The 19,059-nt window shown below is 40.4% G+C and overlaps 1 long non-coding RNA gene across 1 annotated transcript; it reads left to right on the top strand.

The window, feature by feature from the left end:
* Positions 1-13,488: 13,488 nt before the first annotated feature.
* Positions 13,489-16,795, top strand: LOC108493055. Its single transcript, XR_001873317.1, has 3 exons — positions 13,489-13,617; positions 15,832-15,986; positions 16,414-16,795. It is a non-coding gene; the product is annotated as an uncharacterized LOC108493055 (long non-coding RNA).
* The last annotated feature ends 2,264 nt before the right edge of the window (positions 16,796-19,059 follow it).

Raw genomic sequence — 19,059 nt, forward strand, 5'->3', positions numbered from 1 at the left:
TATATTAACCATTGCCCAGCTATGCAAACATTCTCAAAAATAATGTCAAAAGCAAGATGTTCAAAAGTATTTTGTTTTCTCTGAAGTCAATGGCCAATCTTCTAATCCTACAGTTATCATATATTCACTTCCCTATAATTTATTTAATCTTCTCATTTATGGATGAACAGGTTATGTGAAAAGACTCTTCACAAAACACACTGTATGTAATTTTGCAATTAACACCCCTCATCAGTATTAAATGGTCCAAACAGGCCAAATTGGGTCCAAAATCTCTTTCACTAGAAACACAGTACTCCCAAGTCTGCATTTCAAACAGTGGAGCCACTTATACCTTTGCAGAGAAATAACTAAATATTACCCATGATGGATGATCAGTCCAGAAGAAATACAAAAGCAGACTTTTTCCTATGAACCATGTCATTTGTCTGTCATTCAGTACACTCCCTACTGTAACACACACAAAAACGTAAGAACTTATATTTTCAATTAAAAATATTAATTACACATAACTTTTGTGATAAGATATTAAATAATTCTAGCCTGTCTGGCATGATGAACGATTGAACTTCAAACAAAAAAAATTAAATTTATCAATGCAATTATATAGTAAACTGAAGAACATAAATAGCCAGTGAAAGTTGTTACATTTAAAGAGAAATGAGCATGCTTAAAATGGTTGAGTTTGCAGGGCATGTATTACTCCAAAATAACTTTCAGAGTCATTACACACTATCTGCAAAATGGACAAAAGATGGGCAACAGCTTTAACATTTTGCAAAGTTTCACAAGTAAATTAAACAAACAAAAAATGCAGAGCAGCACACAGAGGGAATGAAGGAGGGAAATATTAAAGCATACCAAATGGGAAGCTGGAATTTGAAGAAAGGCAGAGAAATCCAGAAAGGGAGAAAAAACAACCAGTTGTCCCAATGCTATCTGAGCCAAAAAAATCCATAAAGGCAGAAATCAGAATACTGAGCTGGAACGAGAAATTTCAGTAAAGACAAAACATCCAAAGCACTGTATGAAGATATGCCTCAAAAAAAGCACCAGCCCCACTATAAGAAAAAAAAAAAGTAATGAGCTCAGAATGCTGAACAATCCAAAACCAAGCCATGGGACCAAATGTAATAACAAAATCTTCCCCACTATAGAAAATCCACAACCTATAAAGTGTCTTACACCAAAAAGTGCTATAGATTTCATTAAAGAAGGCCTTTCTTCCCTAGGAATAACCAAACACAGGTTAAGTGTCTTGAACTAAAGTAGACGCATCACTCATGCAAGTCAAAGAGCTGTTTAACATTGAGTTTTAATAGAAAAGAAGGCAGAACAAAGACCAAAGCATAGTAAAATTATTCAATTCACTTGTGTGAAACTGAAGAATAATTCATACCACAGTTTCCATATCTCTTAGATTATTTGCAAGGGCAGAAGGAGAAAAACAAAATGCCAGCTGAAAAAGTTTATCCACAAAATAACAAAAAAATACCCACATGGACAGCTAAGAGCACATCAGAACTTTATGGCACCAACATTCCTGCAAAGCAAATTAGACTTTACTATCTTGATTTCTACACACAGCTGATTGGCCTTTTCCTCTGGGGAAGAAATTAATTTCAATTAATACCAATTCATCTTAAAGGGTCTCATAGTTTAACTTGTTTTTTGGAATACAGAAGACGTCTCTGTGAAAAAAACTGTTTCTCTTCTATTTGAAATCTCCCCAAATGAAGTGGAGATGCAGGCAACATGTAATGCTTGGGAAGATTCCACCAAAAAAGTACAGGAAGAACTTGAAAGTCATCACTCTCAGTAGCAAGAGGTGAAGCTGAGCAGCCTGAAGACTTGAAGATCTCAGGGAAGGAAAGGATGGATGAAAGAACGCAGCTGTCTCTACCATAAAGACTCTCAGTATAACATCATGCCTATGAAGATAGTCACCCTACTATGGGGAACAGGTTTTCGTAAGAAACCTCTCAGCCTTTTACTTATCAATTCATTGGCATGAGCATCCTTATTACAGACTTTCTCTAGGCTGTAATACCAGAAAAATTTCTGGGAGAAAGCAGAAAAAGAAGGAGGGTTACCCCAGAGCTCAGGGAAGCAAAGGGTTTTATTTTAAACAAACCACATTTAGTAAAGCCAGATTTTCAAAAACAGATGCATAAAGACCATGTCTGAGAACTGAGATGTGTAGCTCAGTTTCTAAAAGAGTTGAGAGTCCTCTAGTAGGCATTAACACAAAAGCGGACATACTGGGTGTTCGGCCATTCAGAAATTTGATCAATGTGGGATATTCAGCTAACCCTACAGGCTGGCAAATAGTTGGTATTCTGTTTAATGATACTGGCTGTCCTTTCTTGGTTTTGTATCACAATGCCAGAATAGGTAGGTTGGGTTAACTACACATGCATAAGTACACTGTGGAGCTTGCACCTGAACATGCAGTTTATGCTTGGAAATACTTTGTGAACAGCCAAGCAACAGGACAATGATGCCAGCTCAGGCAAAAACAACTCGTCTTCCTTTGGAGTATTCTGGTTTGTGCATTTGAACAAGGAAAAAAGGGGTATCGTGGACCTATCACGGCAGATAAACTTATAATGATTGCAAATAACAGCAGTGTCAAGGCTGTTATCTCTTCGTATATAGGTGGGACAAGAAGCAGAGAAAAGATCCTCCACTTTCAGACACCATGGCCAGATAGTATATCAGGGCAGTTGATCACACTGAACCTGACTGTGGAATTATCACTTTTGGCTAAATTACACACACTCAGTGGCATCCCTAGGCACAGAATGGGAATGAACAGCCCTCTTCTGCAACAGTCAAGCTCATATGAACAGCCTATTAGAAATGATCCCTGGGCCTTTTGATCTGCCAAGTTTTGTCCAGGAACAGCTTGGCTAGAACCCTAGTGGGAGTGGGCCAAATCCACAGCAAGGAAGGCTCTAAGACTCTCAACACAAGCAACCCCCCTCAGTAGCTGATGCTCCAGCTGAATTTCATAGCTTAGCTATAACTACAGTCATTCTAGGCTGCTCTTTGAGTAGGGCAATTTGGTAAGAGCAGGTATACATGGACACAAAGGCTCATATAGGCTGTAAAGGCAGCTTATGGCTCAGGAACAGTAAGCAAGTTCATTTCGAGTCAGACAGAACGGCAATTCTTGTCCACCTTCATCAGTAATAAGAGAAACCTCCAGACACTTCAGTTGCCTCTCTGTACTCTCTCCCTTTAGGCCTTATCCTTAAAAAATCTTCTTAATACTTTTGAGAAAAAAAATGTCTAGTGTTATAGGCAAGTCAAAGACTTTCCTGAAGGAAGTCTGTCTTGATCATAATCTGTGGCACAAGATCATGCTGAACATATTATTCACATCAATCAAAGACATCATTAAAACTAGAAATAACAGCATGATCAACAAAGTGTTCTCATTTGCTGCTGATAAAAAGTGTGTGTTACATGATAGCAAAAAGGCAGAGCATAACAGTGATTAAAAAGAAAAAGGATTCAAACTTGTGCAAATGGGCTTTGATGACTGGAAAATCCCAGTTTCATACTGAAAAATGCTCCCTGCACTGAGTCCACAATGTAATATCCAGGGTAAATACTGTCTGAAGTATACGATCTTTTAGGATGCTCCATCTGCCCAAGACTACAAACAGTGCTCTCAGCTCTCTTCCTAATACTAATGACTGTTATGCAGATTGCCCTGAGCACACACTGGCAATGGCACACCAGAGAAATAGAGGTAGTTCTCCACTAATGACACAAGGATGTCTCATTTATTATCTGTTAATCAACTTGTAGGGAAAGATTTGGAATCCCACACAGTTTCCACAGCTCTCTATAGATATTCCACAGGAGAATGAATAGTAGACATGGTACCATCTTTTCCTTCTCAGGGTCTGTGCCTCTATGATATGTGGTATACTTTTTTCAAAGTCAGGTAAGAGATTTGTTAGAGATAAAGGATAGATGTATCAAGCAGACTTGTAAAGATGATTCATGTAAATGCTTTCAAATGTCAATCCAAGTTGACAAAGAGAGAAATAACTCTCACAAATGCATTTCTTCTGCCTGAACTTTGTAAATAAGATTTTAGCCCTGTTGTTCTGTGAGTACACACATCACACACAAACATGCTTAATACTGTCACTACAATCACTTCTATTCTATTTCAATATTTAGCAGCATTTAAACTGTCATCTAATTCCAAACTACTTTGTTTTTATGATTTATATTGATAAAGCAGGCAGAAAAAATACTACAGGTTCTCCAGCAATCTGCTTGAGTTGGCAGGGCTTCCAGTACAGGAGAAACTCTTCTTGCGTCGTTGAGAAGATCTGTGACCTAGCCATTGCTGGAGATTCCAGTTTTTTAATTCCATGCTAAGGAAGGCTTTCAGACCTTTAAACACATTCTAAGAGTTGTCAAATATTTGTGCTGGAAGACGCTTGCTCTGGACTACACGACCTCCTCCAGCAACATTAAAAACCTTAGTTTCCTCACACAGAGGGAGCCACTCTGAACCCTTTCAATCTAAGCCTAGGCCTCACAGCCCACACTTTTGTTCTTTACTGTACAGCCAGAAATGCAAACCTCTTCTGACATTGGAAGTTAAACCTCAGTAATCAATATGGAGTTAGAGGGAAGCAGGAGACCACTTCCAAAATAAACCAATCTTTATTGGCTCTTTGGATACTAAAAGTCAACTCTGGAGTCAGCTGCCCGACATTTCCAAAATCTGAAGCATGTCCTAGGTGTCCACTCAGTTGGGCCATGGTATTCATTGGTGATTGAGAAAATCAGAATGCAAAGATTATATGAATTTAGACATAATCTCTTTTATCATACCCACCTCAATGAAGGGTCATCAAATTGCAAGGAACAAAAGAAGCTTCAGATTATAATCATTACCATTGAAGCTAAACACCATGAGTCTAACTGCCTGCCTGAGAGGCCAGTTTGCACATGGCCACTACAGTGTGGCAATGCAGGAGTCTGGCCCTATGTATAACAACAACAGCAGCAACAACAACAACAGCAGCAGCAGCAGCAACAACAACAACAAACCACCAAAAAAATGTTTCTTTTCTATCAAACAGATAAATGTTTTGGATATCAAAACTGATAAGACCTACAGAAACATCTTTAACCGTAAGTATATTGTTCTATGACATACTGCAGCCATATCCCATATCCACAAAAGCCTAAAGATTGCTTCAAAGAGAAGAGATTTAAAAATGATGAGGTGAACAAAGGCAATGGTTGCTTAGCTGAGTATGCCTTGCCCATAAGCTACCCTCTCCTGCATGTTGGAGATGATGGTGGGGCAGCACTGAAAGGTAAAAAGGACCTACCTCCTATTTGTGACATGTATTCCTTATATTAAAAAATCTTGTCTCCTTTGAAAGCCTGGGGGAAGATGACCTCTCATTGATCGACTCAGTTGCCCACTATTAAGTGGCTTTTCTCCAGCTGCAGCTTTTGCCTTGCTCTTTATCTCCTCTCGCAGAGCCTTTCTACTTACAAGAACCCAGTCTCCAGGTTTGGTTGGAATATTGACAAATTATCCACCACACTGGGAGGAGTTGATGAATGAATAGGATCATATTCACTCAGATGTATAAGATCCTATGAGTGAAGAAACAGTACTCAAAATCTGTATCTTAAATTGTCCTTAAACTGGCTTGCATTCTTAACTGACTTTAGCATTTATACACACACACAACAGACTGAATGCACCACGGTAAGGACTTTAGCAGTAAATGACTACATTCATAACTCGATAGGTCTTTGCTCTGCTTGATCTAGTAAAATAATCAGATTTGAATATTTGCTTGTGCAGAATCCAGAGACAAATGCTTTACCGACATCTCTGTTACCAAGGCACAGCTGTCGGGGATTCAGCTTCTGAATAACATCATCTAGAAGAATGAATCTATACCCCATATGGGGTGTTGGCATAAGCACCCCATTTAACCTTTCCTGTGCAGAATGTAGCATTTTATATAGCAATGATTTTAGTGAACAACTGGGCTATGGGTTAGCATAGATATGCATTTACTCATCTTTTAGACTTTTCCCCATTGGGCTAGAAAGTCACAAATGCCTATGTCATTAATGTTTTTGACTCCAACAAAGCCAAGATACTATGGCATTTTTCTTATTTCTATCAATATAAAACATTTCCTTAGAACTGCAAAGGGACATGGCACATTACAGTCCTAGAAAAAAACCTGTTCCCTGCTCTGGGAGAACTAGAAATTGAAGTCATGCACGAAACATTTTGACCAGTATTGGACAACTTCTCAGAGCACTCCAGAAACTCTGTTTATGAGTTCTCTGATTACTTCTTTAAACATCTTCTCAGGCAGCAGCAAGACTTAATTCAAGACTCAGAGACCACGTTCATCTCTACAGCAAAGTCTTCCTATATCTGTGGCTTTCAGTCATCAGAACAAAGTCACACATCCTCTGGTCATGAAATAAAAGTTTCAGGATCATGTGAGTATATGCTATCCAACTACACTGGAGCACCCATCTCAGTCTTATGTATTTTAGATTTTAAGATTCTTCTCCTCAGTTCTACCCTTCTGGTACAAGAAGACTAACCTATAAGATGGAAGACAAACAATTGGGCTACTTCTTTCCTATTTATTTTCAGAATCTAAGTTTTTGCTTATGACTTAGAGGACGGATTCTTCAGACTATGAAATGCCTGCCAAATTTAACATGAATGGCATTTAGCTGGCAAAGAGTGTATTACTGCCGAATGCCTAACACACTGGGCATATTGTATTTATACCATCTGGGAGAGTAAACAGTGACAGGAAATAACCACAAACAGGTGTTAATGTTAGCCCCTTAAGGGTCATTAATGAAGTATGGCAACTGACAGCATTGAAAGAGCCCACACACAAGTCCTGACAACTGGAGAAAGTGGGATTCCAGGGACTGTAAGAGTGTATTAATTTGTCACACATGAAAAATCTGTTCTTGATTGCATCTCCTCTACATGACCTCCTTTATCCTCTTGCCATACCACATCCTTCAGCTGAGCTCCTGTTGAATACTCCTTCCTTTTTCCCTTTTAGACACCAAGCTCTATCCTTACCCCAGCCAGCCAAGACAAACACAATCGTGAAACACTGATCTTTCTCAGAAGCCTATCATCCTCTGAAGACAACTGCATGCTTTCATGCATTATTCAGAAAAGAAATACTGTCTCAATTCCCCTTTAGACATTCTCAGAGACATTTCCACCTTCACTAAAATAAAAGGCCTCTGGCTTCTACAAAGTGTGACCCAAATCGCACATCAGTATTTCCCCAGCGCATCTCCAAGGCTCCCTGTCCCAGAAGAGACCTGAAAAAGGATGTGTGACAGTGACACCACCTGCCTTTACAACAGTATCACACAAATCCAGAGTAGAGAAGGTCCAGACTACCACAGGGGAATGCAATGGGTACTGTGAAACAGTCTCATAGGTGAATTGAGCCTGATTAACACAACTAGTCAAATTCTTCTGAAAACTTCAAAGCAGAATATATGGAGTATTGTCCTTCATCTTCAGAGAAGCTTACTAGATTTCCAAAGCAAATGTTAATACTTAGGCAAAGTCATCAAAAAAAAAATTAACATTTTATAATAAACTATGAAGCAAAACAGACTAATCTCCAGCCAGTTCCCTACTCTCTGTCCCATCCTATGCAAAAAGATGAACTTTCCCAAAACGATGCTGTTTTCAGACAAATGTTACCAGGCTAATATGAAGTGTTAATGCTGCCTCAAGGGAACCTGAGAGACAGAAAAGACACACAAGGAAGGAGAGGCCAATGCAGCCTTTCTCTTTAGAAGGTGGACACTAAACCACGAGTTTCACATTGCAAAACTTCAGACTCTCTCTAATTCAGGCCACTAGCATTACAAAGAATACTGGTGGGCATGTGAATTTAGCCATTCACTAATAACAAAGCCTAACTGCTGAATAGATTAAATGTTTCCAAAGATACTCTCATTGATTCTGGCTAGCGTTTAGGAATGGGAAAGAACAATATTTTAAAGGCCAGAATATAGTTTCCTTTCTTTACATCTTTGTTAAAAGACTACATGAAACACAGTCATAGATACACTTACCAAGTCAAGAGGTGACCATAAAATTAAGAAATGTAACAACTGCTAACAGAGAATTACTGTCACTGTTTAACTCTGCACAGCTGTGTACAATACTCCCCACCTGCAATCCCGGGGCTTTCCACCAGTATGTGTCAGAGCCCTGCAGGATCAGAGATGCAGCCATGCCAAATTCCATTTTGAAAGAAAAGAAAGTAAAAACAGCTGGAATGTATTTGGGCTTATTCAGGGGAGCCAAAGGAGTTGTGTCTGCAAAGACCGTACCCCCAGGAACTGGCCAGTGCCAAATACCTTGTTGTCACTTGAACTGAAACAGATGCACGCTTTTTTGCACCAGTCATTTTCTAAACCTAGGTACTTACAAAAATTAGGTCCTTACCTTTCTGTAAAATAGCAGTTCACCTTTCAGTTCTCCATGAATTATAACCAGAGAGGAAAGGAAACAAAATGGAATTTAAAGGATATTGGATAAACATTTAAAGGGAGAAACCTGCTCAAATTTCACTGTTCCTTTAGTTCTGATACTTCCTTTACTTCCACTTCAAACAGGATGATAATTATATTGTATCACTACTTCGGTTTTCTTCAGTTAATCTTACAACCTCTTCTTTATCTCTCAAGCTACATTAAACTAAGGAAAAACAAACACTCTGCAGTATAAAACTTCAGATAGAAGCTAAGAATACTAAGGTTGTTGAAACTTGGCCCCTTTGTGCATATGCTATTCTGCTGTTTTAAAGTACGTGTGTGCATTCTGTTTTTCCAAACAGCCTCTGCAAAATTCTGGGAAGAGGACAGAGAGTTTGGGAATGTAGGAAAGCTATCCAATAAATAAAGCTGCTCTCTTCAGAATCCCTAAATTATCTGTTGTAGAATCTGGAAGATTCATAGAAAATAAGGCAAGAGGAAGAATCACAAATCTGTAGTGCTTAACTTTGGAGTGTTACATTTCTTTTAATGTTATTAACTTCGCTCTTTTGCTGCAAAAAATAGAATACCAGACCATATAGATTCTAATTCTGGGCTAAAAGAGCACTTGACTACGTACATGAATTGTTAACCTTAAACTAGATAAACCAGTGGAAGAAAATACGAAACATATTTTGCCTGTGTATTTCAAGGTTGTTTTCTGGACATGAAGAAAGGTAGAGATTGGAAATCCCACATTCAACTCTCAAGTTCTGGCAGAAAGCATTTTCTACCTGGGGAAATGGTCCTTCAACGAGCTCTTTATGCTCGTTTGAACAATAGTGGTGAGAGCTTTCCTGCCCCAGTTTACTACCTGTTCTAGTATCTAATCTGGAAGAGGCCCTCCACATATCCAGTGAGAGCGAGTACTGAACAATGCTCATCTTGAAAGTAAGCACAGTCTGCCATTTTGTGGGCCTGGTACTGGTATATAGGGCAGCTGAAGAGAAGTGACAGAGGATACAGCATCCTCATTGCAAGTTGAAATCTCTAGGCTAAATTTAGCCCTGGGCTCTGAAAAAGGTTTTATTGAGTAAGTACAAATCAAGGGTTTTTGAAAGTGCTGATTTATCTGACAAGGTAAAAAGAACTTGATTCTTGTGAACTTGCAGATGATAAATCAGCAATTCAGGTAAAGGCAGCATAATTCTCCACATTGTGTGCCCTGGCAGCCAGGAGGGCCAACTGCGTCCTGGGAGGCATCACCAGCCAGTCGAGGGTGGGGATTGTCCCGCTCTGCTTGGCACTGGTGCGGCCTCGCCTTGAATATTGTGTGCAGTTTTGGGCACTGCAATATAGGAAAGATATTAAGCCATTAGAGAGTGTCCAAAGGAGGGCAGTGAAGACGAGAAGCAGCTGAGGTCACTTGGTCTGTTCAGCCTGGAGAAGAGGAGACTGCAGGGAGACCTCATTGCAGTCTACAAGTTCCTTGTGAGGGGAAGAAGACGGACAGACACTGATCTCTTCTCTGTGGTGACCAGTGACAGGACCCAAGGGAATGGCTGAAGTTGTGTCAGGGGAGGCTTACATTGGATAGTAGAAAAAGGGTCCACACCCAGGGGGTGGTTGGGTACTGGGACAGGCTCCCCAGGGAAGTGGTCACAGCACCAAGTGTGACAGAGTTGAAGATGTGTTTGGATGACACCCTCAGGCACATGGTGTGACTTTTTAGGATGGCCCTGTGCAGGGCTAAGGGTTGGACTTGATGATCCTTATGGGTCCCTTCCAACTCAGCACATTCTGTGACTCTGTGAATAACCAACACAGCAGTAAATTTTAAAGGAGTAAGAGCAATTTTAGTAGAGTGGTACAGAATGGTATAAACAGAATTCATTGGCAATCACCTCAGAAAAGCCAGGAGTTTAAGGACATCAGAATCAAAATATTCTCTTATTCTCAGACAGTTACACTGTCATGGCAGAATTTAGGTAAGAGCATGTGGTGGCATATGTAGAGGAATTTGACCCAGTATCAACTGTGTTGTTTCTGCACAGTCAGGAATTAGAGAACAGAGAACAGCAATGATTATCACACACAACTTTGGCGAGCAAGAGGTGTTACCCTGGCTTCTGCACTTGGCTTCCCTGCATGCAGAACCTCACACTGAAGGAAGCCTTTCCAGACTGCAGAGTCCCCAGCTGTCATCTAAAACCCTCAGGTCACGTCATTTCATACACTGAGCGACAAAAGACATGACAAGGACAGACAGACCTCTCCAGTCCTGCACTGTGTCAAAGAACACTAACTTCACTTATAAACAACAATAATATGACATAAGCATGGTGGAAAAAAAAAAACAAAAACTCATCTGGATACATGGAATTGCAATTAGAAAAGAACCCTTATTTTTCAGAGAGACTGAGTGCATGGAGAAGTAAAGTATTTTGTTTAAATTCTGTCCTTAGTTACAATGCCACCTGGACAAAAGTTTAGCTAAATTAAACAGTCTTAAGACATTTCTATATTCTGCTGCAGTACATCCAGAATACACCAACAGCACCACTCTGTGGATTAACAGTGAATGTTCTGTAAACTCACAAGTTGGCTTCCCAAGACTCAGACCAATCACACTAAAGAAAAATACAAATACATTTTTAAATATATTCTTAAATTCGACTAAATTACTGTATCAGTGGTATAAACCTGGCACCATTAGAATTTAATGAACTACCTTACCTTTACAGTAGTATAATTGAGAATATAAATTGGCTTAAATATAAATATATTTAAGTTCATGTATGTGGCATGCCCTCTAGTCGTTCACATAACTTAGTATCAGTGAGAGAGGTTGCATGTGCTGAATCCATAACAGATGCTATACACTGCACCAAAATGAGAACTTGACTCTCTGAATCACATCCTAGATTTACACTTGTAGCTCTCATTAGTGGTAGCTGCAGCACAATCCACGAGATTGTAGATCAAAGTACTATAATTTAAACACTTTAGCTAATCTTCAACTTAATTCCTTTAGTCTGCAAAAATGGCCTAGAAGGAGCTTTGCTTCCTGGTCTGGGAAGAAATCAGGGCTGAGGCCGGGAGAAGAAACTGCAACATGAGCAACTACAAAATTTTCCATGCAGACTGACTGTCCCCCACACTGGACACTTCAGCCTGACAGTCAGTTGTCAACTCAATATTGAGTTGAGCTGTAGATGTCAGCCAGTAATCCCTGATGGAGCTCAGTGGGATATAAGAAATATTTCCTACTTTGCCATCTCCAGCTACAGCAGCTTCAAGTGGTGAGTCCACACACCAAGTGGTGGTATGGCAGATCACTGCAGGACTGCATGCTGGCCTTCTGCAGTCCTTGTGAATCCCGTGGAGCCTTTCACGCATAAAAAAGGGGGTGGTTACAGGCATTACAAGGCCGTGTTTTTGCACATAAATCTTACCATCTGTGCCTTGCAAAACTCAAGTTCGTAGCATCATAGAATATCCTGAGTTGGAAGTCCAACTCCTGGCCCTACACAGGACAGCCACAAGAGTCATGCCATGTGCCCAAAAGCATTGTCCAAATGCTTCTTGTACTCCATCAGGCTTGGTGCTGTGACCACTTCCCTGGGGAGTTACCAGCCATGCTCTGGGTGTAGAACCTTTTTCTACTATCAAGTCTAAATCTCCTCTGACGCAGCTTCATGCTATTCCCTTGGGTCGTGTTGCTGGTCACCAGAGCAGTTCAAGTCCTTTGAGAAACCAGGGCAAAAATAAGGGTTCTTGAGGATCTCAAAATTCCTGTTATCAAGTGCAAGGTACAGTCATATCATTTGAGGAGTAGTTACCTTCTGGGGTCCCAAAATCATAGATAAAAATGACAGGAAGGAAAAGCCGTTGTACCACTAGGTTATATGTGGCATATTAGTTTCTGTCTGTAAATCTGAAGGAAATAAGAAAACAAACAAACAAACAAAACACCCCAAACCATGTTTGAGTCTAGTTTTGGTTTGGATGAGAGTGGCCAGCTCTATTTCAGCTTGTCTCTGCTCCTCCAATACAAAAGCATCCAACACATAAGAATCTCTCCTGCTGTTATGTATCTGAAAGCTTGGGCATTATATTAGAGACAATATGCCTTTCTTTGACTGAGTGGATGCATGGAACATGAATAACTCTCATCAAGGTTAGCATTTTTATCAGTCAAGCAGATAATTCTGCTACCTGGTCTGTTTACTATTTTCCAAAGTGTAAATACAAGGTTCAACTTACAGGAAAACCTGAAGGCAGCATCTTTTACACTAGAATAGAGCGGACTTCTTTCTGCTCCAAGATGCACTACAGTGCAAAGGCGGTGCACGGCCCCCACCACTGCCAAGGGAGCTGTTTGAGAGCACACGTTTTAGAGGCCAGGCCAAACTCGGTCACCGATTCTTAGCTGGTACTTTGTTGAAATTGTTAATAACTATTCTCTCGGCTGCGCCTTTCCCCGACACAAACGAGATTCCCCAGCTGGCTCTGCCGCCCGCTGCTCCGGGTGGAGAGGGAGGGAAGGCTGCAACGGCCGCATGCCCCTGCTCTCCCCCCTTCGCGCCCCTCCGCAGGGAGCTTGGTGCTTGGCAGCTACACAGCACGGCCTCAGCTCCCCCCTTCCCGTCAACGCAGTCTACATCCCTGTCGGGAGGGTCCGTGGGCGCCCATGCAAGGACAACTCTCACCCGCCTCGCGGCTCGCCGGTCGCCATTCTGAGGCCCTTGAGGTGCTGAGGAAAGCCGCCGCCGAGCCCTCGCCCTCACAGGGCTGTGATGGCCGGCTTTTTGTTCCCGCGGTGTGTCATGGTTGTTAAAATTAAATAGAGTTATTTCTTGTAGTGGAACCTCTCCTGAGTTAGTGTCTGGTCTCAAAGCAGCAGTGAGCTCCTCACGGCAGGTTGCCTGAGGAGGGCAGCACGCGCTTCCCAAGTGCTGCTGTCATCTTTGCCGTTCCCTTCGGGTTTTGCCGTTTCTTAATAAAACAGTCACCAGGGGGAAGAGCACAGGGAAGTAGCAGCTTTCTGAATTTCTCCATGTAAATTACTCTCTAGGTTATTTTCTAGGTCTCCTTTGAACTCCTGGTTCAAGATCAGAACAAGATCAGTACTGTTCAGTTTCAAGAGAGAAAAAAAATTGTACAAATGTAGCAGGATGCTATTTACCTTTTTGTCCTTCCATGAAATGGACAACTCAAAACTGAACATATGTTTCTGCATATTTGTTGTAATACAGCAATGTGTACAGTTATGTTTGGAGAGATCTGTGAAGCGCAGTGCGGCAGAGCCCACCCCCCCCCCAAGCTCCTGAGGAAAATGGATTTTTTTAATGGGGCTTCCTCATATTGACAAGCAATTTTTCATTAACTTGGCCAACTCTAAATGCAGTGGCTAGTTGTTCTTTGGTATCTAAGGAAGGAGGGCTAATAAGTCTGTGAAACTCATCTTGTCTAAGATTTTTTTTTCCTGGGGAGTTTTAGACTCTGTACGTATATATATATGTACGCATATCTGAGTTGCAAACTTAACGAATTATGACTCCTGAACTTAACATTGCTAGTAAAGTTTGGCATCTCTTAGCCATTAGCAAACCACCTCTTGCACTTAACAAATACCTGGAAAAACAATTTCCTTTTAACACACGACTTCCAATGCCTGGGCTAGAAATGTAAAGCAGGCTGTATAAAGATCAGTTTCAGTGAATGGCTCAATCAAGTCATCTTGAAAACTCATCTGTAATTTCCTACTCATATCCCTCTTCTGTTATCTTGCCTTAGTGTTCAAGTTCCTCCTTTGCCTTCAGTATCATAACCCCAAGTGTATTCTATGCAACTTTCCACACCACCATTTCTTTACAGCTGCTAATTAAAGATCCCTCTGAATAAAGCCCTCTGCTTGAACAGTTGGAGTGCCCCTCTGAAAGGCCCCTTTTGTGGGAGACCATCTTGTGGATCACAACAAAGACAAGGCATTTCAGAAAAGAAACTCTTCTACTTTGTACTGTCTCAAATTAATTAGCACTGCTCTGTTTTCAAGTGTAATAACACTCTGGAGAGGTGAATGGAACCTTTCAGGGAATAAACTACAGCACACCCTCCCACCAGCCTTGAGCAACAAAGCAGACTATAAAGACTGGTCATAAGAGGTGACAGCTGATTAGGAGTGAGGTGGAACTCAGGTGACTGGGACTGTAATTCACACACACCACACACACCCCAACCTCCTAAAGTATTAGCATTTCTATTACACCCGATTAAAAAAGAGGCCCAGAGTGATCCTCACGTTGGCAATTTGTAAATAAAATACAATTAAAGTTATTTTGCCTGAAAAAAATCCCACATTCTAATCCATGTGTTTTCTTGACTTGATAATCACTTCCTGATGACTGTTTCTTGTCCTGCCTGTGCTTTAAATTTACCCTGTATCCCTGGACACCTTAGGATGTGAACATATGCATCACTAGTGAAGAGGCTACATTCATCTAAGTCCATATGCTCGTGTCCATATTAGAGCTGCTGAATTTTCTCCATGAATTAAATGCTCTTGAAAACAGCGTACAGTCAGAACCTATACTGAAAGACTGCCAAAATCCAAGGCCTACATCCATAGGGTTGTATGGGTCAATACTTTATGCTTGTGGGATGAACGTGATAGAGACAAGTTGCCCTGAAGATACCCCAGCTTCACCCCAGCTTCTCTGACAAGCATTCACCCATGAAGCAACTCTTTTGGAACCCTCCTGAGAACAATTCTCTTCTTTCTGTTGCCATCATTCTTCATGTCTTGCTCACAGAAGCTAAGTATAGCACAGTGGGTATAGCACAGTGAGTACTGCAGCTTTCATTCATACCAAAGGCAATCATCTCTGTATTCTCTTTGAGTAAATCTCCAGAGATGCATAAATTCACCATAATTTGCATTTGCTCATGAACAGCATCCCTGTAGGGTTATTGAAATTGCATGTTGTATTATTTGAATCGTTTTAGCTTAGCTGAAGGCCACAAAACCTGAAAGATGGTTTGTTATTGGTTCTTGGCCTTCCTGCCTTGTGTCAAATTTTGCTGTTAAATATATGAATGTAAAACAACCATTGGCTACAAGTAAATTATACTTCTCATACTCAGATCTAACAAAGAAGAGGAATTGACCTATGCATTTTGTTGTCATGTCTTCCATGTATATGTAACCTTTTGGAAAGGAAAATTCATGCATGTGGATTATAAACTCCTCTGAGGCTTTGTTTTTATTTTCAGTGTGAGTACCTGTGCTGCAGTGATTTGATTTGAGCATATGACTGCAGGATATTATTTCATATCATTCAAGTCATTGGGGATCCTGGAGAAAATTCAATTGCAGCAGGACCAGTCTTTGAAGAATGTCACTCTCCGTGTAAGGTGACAGAAAACAGGTATGTTTTTATGGTCAAAAGTAACCAGTGCAGCTGATCAGTCTGCATAGTGAATGCTCACTCTCTCTGTCCCCACTGATGGCAAACAACCTCACTGGCAGAAACCAACCTGGATCTTTTTTTCCCTCAGAAAATTAACAGGAAAACAATAAGCCTGCTGTCAGACAATCTATAAAGAATGAGGATAGTGAAGCGTATCATATTAATTATTCAACATAAACTGTTCACCCTGCTCTTCCAGCAGGCACTGTCTTCTCCTGCTCCTACTCTTTTTGGTTTACCTGCATCTGCCTAAAGTTCTGACTGGACAATGTTGCAACTGACCCCAGTGAAACATTTTCCAGCCGCCTCTGTTTGTTGCATTCATGATTTAGTATTCAGCATACTCAGTTCTGCTTTTTTTTTTTTTTTTTTTGTGCTTGTCTAGTGTCTATGAAGGCAAGATGCTGAGAAATGTGGAAAATAGAGGAGCACAACTGCGGGGAGTGGAGAGCGATGTGGAGCAGGTTCACCTGTGGCAAGATGCAGCTGGCAAAGAGTCATGGAGCCTGATCAAGCAGTCCATTCAACCCATACGTGTCCCAAGAACTTCAGGGGAATAGCCTTTGTGATTTTTTTTCACATAATTAAGATTGTATTGGGTTCTTAAACCTCTGTATAATCCAATAAAGAAAAAAATTAAAAGTTCGTTAAATCCCCTGCATTAAAAGAAATCCTGCAACCTAGCTGTTTACCTCAAAAAGCTCTTTGTAGTGCCTGATGCTCATGTTTTGTAAGTGTTCCCTGAAGACCATTATTCATCAGCACAGAGTTCAGCACAGTCAAATGAGAGACTCACGGTTTGGAACTGTATTTCTGAAAAATCTTGCATGTCTATTTCTTCCCTTGGCCAATTAATATAACTGACCCAGACATCTCTCTGTTCCTGCCTGTTCTTGCCTCCTTACCCTTATCATGCATGACATGAAACAGTATATGAGCTGACAACAAATCTAGATGTTTATGTCTTCAGTAGCATTATTTAAATGAGCTACTCTGACCAAGAGACTTCTGTTTGTCTTCCAGGGACAGATATTTCCATGCTCTTACTGTACTTCATGCTACAATTTCATGGTTCTGCTTCTAAAAATAATTTGCTTTAATTTCTCTCTGTGAAGCCAGTCTAAGGCCTCAGTCTTAAGTTTACGTGTTGCAAGAGAAACTCTGCCTTGATTTTGATTGTTACTTGCACCAGGAGAGAGATACCAGTGTACACCACAATTGTGAAAGTGACGGATCACTGTGTGTTTAACAAAGACCCATCTGCAAGTTGCTAGTTGCACCAGATGTGTTTAAAATTATTAGAAATAGGTTTGTTTGTTTGTTTTGTTGGGTTTTTTTATCTCAGAGATTATAAATCTTTGAATAAAACCAAAGTGGGTGTATTGATTTCTCAAGTATTACCACACTTTCACAAACGGATTTCTCCAACTATTTCCCTGTTTCCAAGCAACCTTGCTGAGGAGAAAGACAAATTGAACATTGTGCTAACAGATTGACATAAGACTTTGACAGCTATTTTTAATGAATGTGAATCTAAATTACTGCACCAACCAGCTTCATTCAAAATCTGTGGTCTCAGCTAATATAATACTTCTAGTTTATTTCTTTTCACTTTTGCCCAAGACACACAATCCACAGAAATCAATCCAGATCTATAATTATTGGCAGGGTGATATGGGCAGCCATGGTACTTATGCCTCTGACAGCTCCTTTCACAAATTGAGGATAATCTGAACTGAAAAGACAAATTGATTATGCAAGTGAAGACAGACAAATGAAGGCAAGAGTGGATTCAGTCTGCAGAGAACAGAAACATTGAAATTTAGTTCCTTTTCTCTTTTGTAGACACTTGTGAGCTCAGTATCTACACAAGTGTGATCAGTCATAGAGATAGGGGAACAGTAGTAAGTGTCGAGATTAAACAAAAGTCCTGCTTCCCTCAACACAGGAGAACAAGCCTCAGTAGATGGTTCACTACACCCACATAATTTTGTTCCCTGGGGAGCCCACTTACTCTTTCCTGCTTCTTGAACCAAACTGTTTCCTTCTGACTGCTGGCATCTTCCCTACAATTTTCTGCTGTACACATAAAACTTGCCAAATAATCCTATAAGGCCCTTATAATGAGAACGCCCTTCTGTCTGTTGTTGCCTTAGATGGTGGTCCTGTTGTTTCAGCTCTGACCTTGTCACTGTGTAAAGTCCAGTAATTGTTCTTTGTGCTGAAGTGGAAATATGAATGCTTAATATATGTTGTAACTACATCTGTGATTATGAGCTGACATAGGTCCTCGTTAACACTGGCCAGAAGGATGCTTTCACTTGAGACCCAATGGGCAATTGTTTGTTGTTATCTGAGTGCGACCCCAGTCAGCCAGCACCAGTTCTTGACCTGTCCAAGGGGCCAGGCAGGGCAAAGCAGGGATTAGGAGCCCTAATTGAGGCTAGGTTTCTCCCAGTTTTGTGATAACTAGAGCATTGTCTCAAACAAAACTATTAGTTAGTATAGTATACTATCCTATATTAAAAATATAATAATGAAACATAATATAATATTTTATTCTGATGAACATTTGCTTCAAAATGTCAGTAGAATATTATGTATTGTACCTCAGAATGGGTCTGTGGTGCAAGCAGCTCAGAACAGATGATCACCACCAAAACCAGTAAGTCTTATTCTCTTCCTTCTATACGGGCTATCTAGCAAGACAAGATCAGCAGTACTTTTCATGCTATTTAAGAGTACTGTCCCTATAATGATCAGAACATGAATTCAGGAATGAGCACTCTTGCTTAGGTGGTAAGGCAGTATGAGCATCTGATGTCCATGAGTTATCTGGACATGTGATACAGAAGGGGCTGTAATTAATCCTAGCAGAATATCAGATGTCCTTTATAAAAAGGCCATGCTTTCATTTGAACATGGAAATATGAGGTAACATATGAATGCCTTATATTAAATAAAAATCAGTGATGATTATGTTCTTTCCCAGCTTAAAATAGAAACTGTGGATCTGTTAATTGCTTTTAAT

This window comes from Lepidothrix coronata, unplaced genomic scaffold (assembly GCF_001604755.1).
Source record: "Lepidothrix coronata isolate B3197 unplaced genomic scaffold, Lepidothrix_coronata-1.0 Scaffold14, whole genome shotgun sequence".
Lineage (NCBI taxonomy): Eukaryota > Metazoa > Chordata > Aves > Passeriformes > Pipridae > Lepidothrix > Lepidothrix coronata.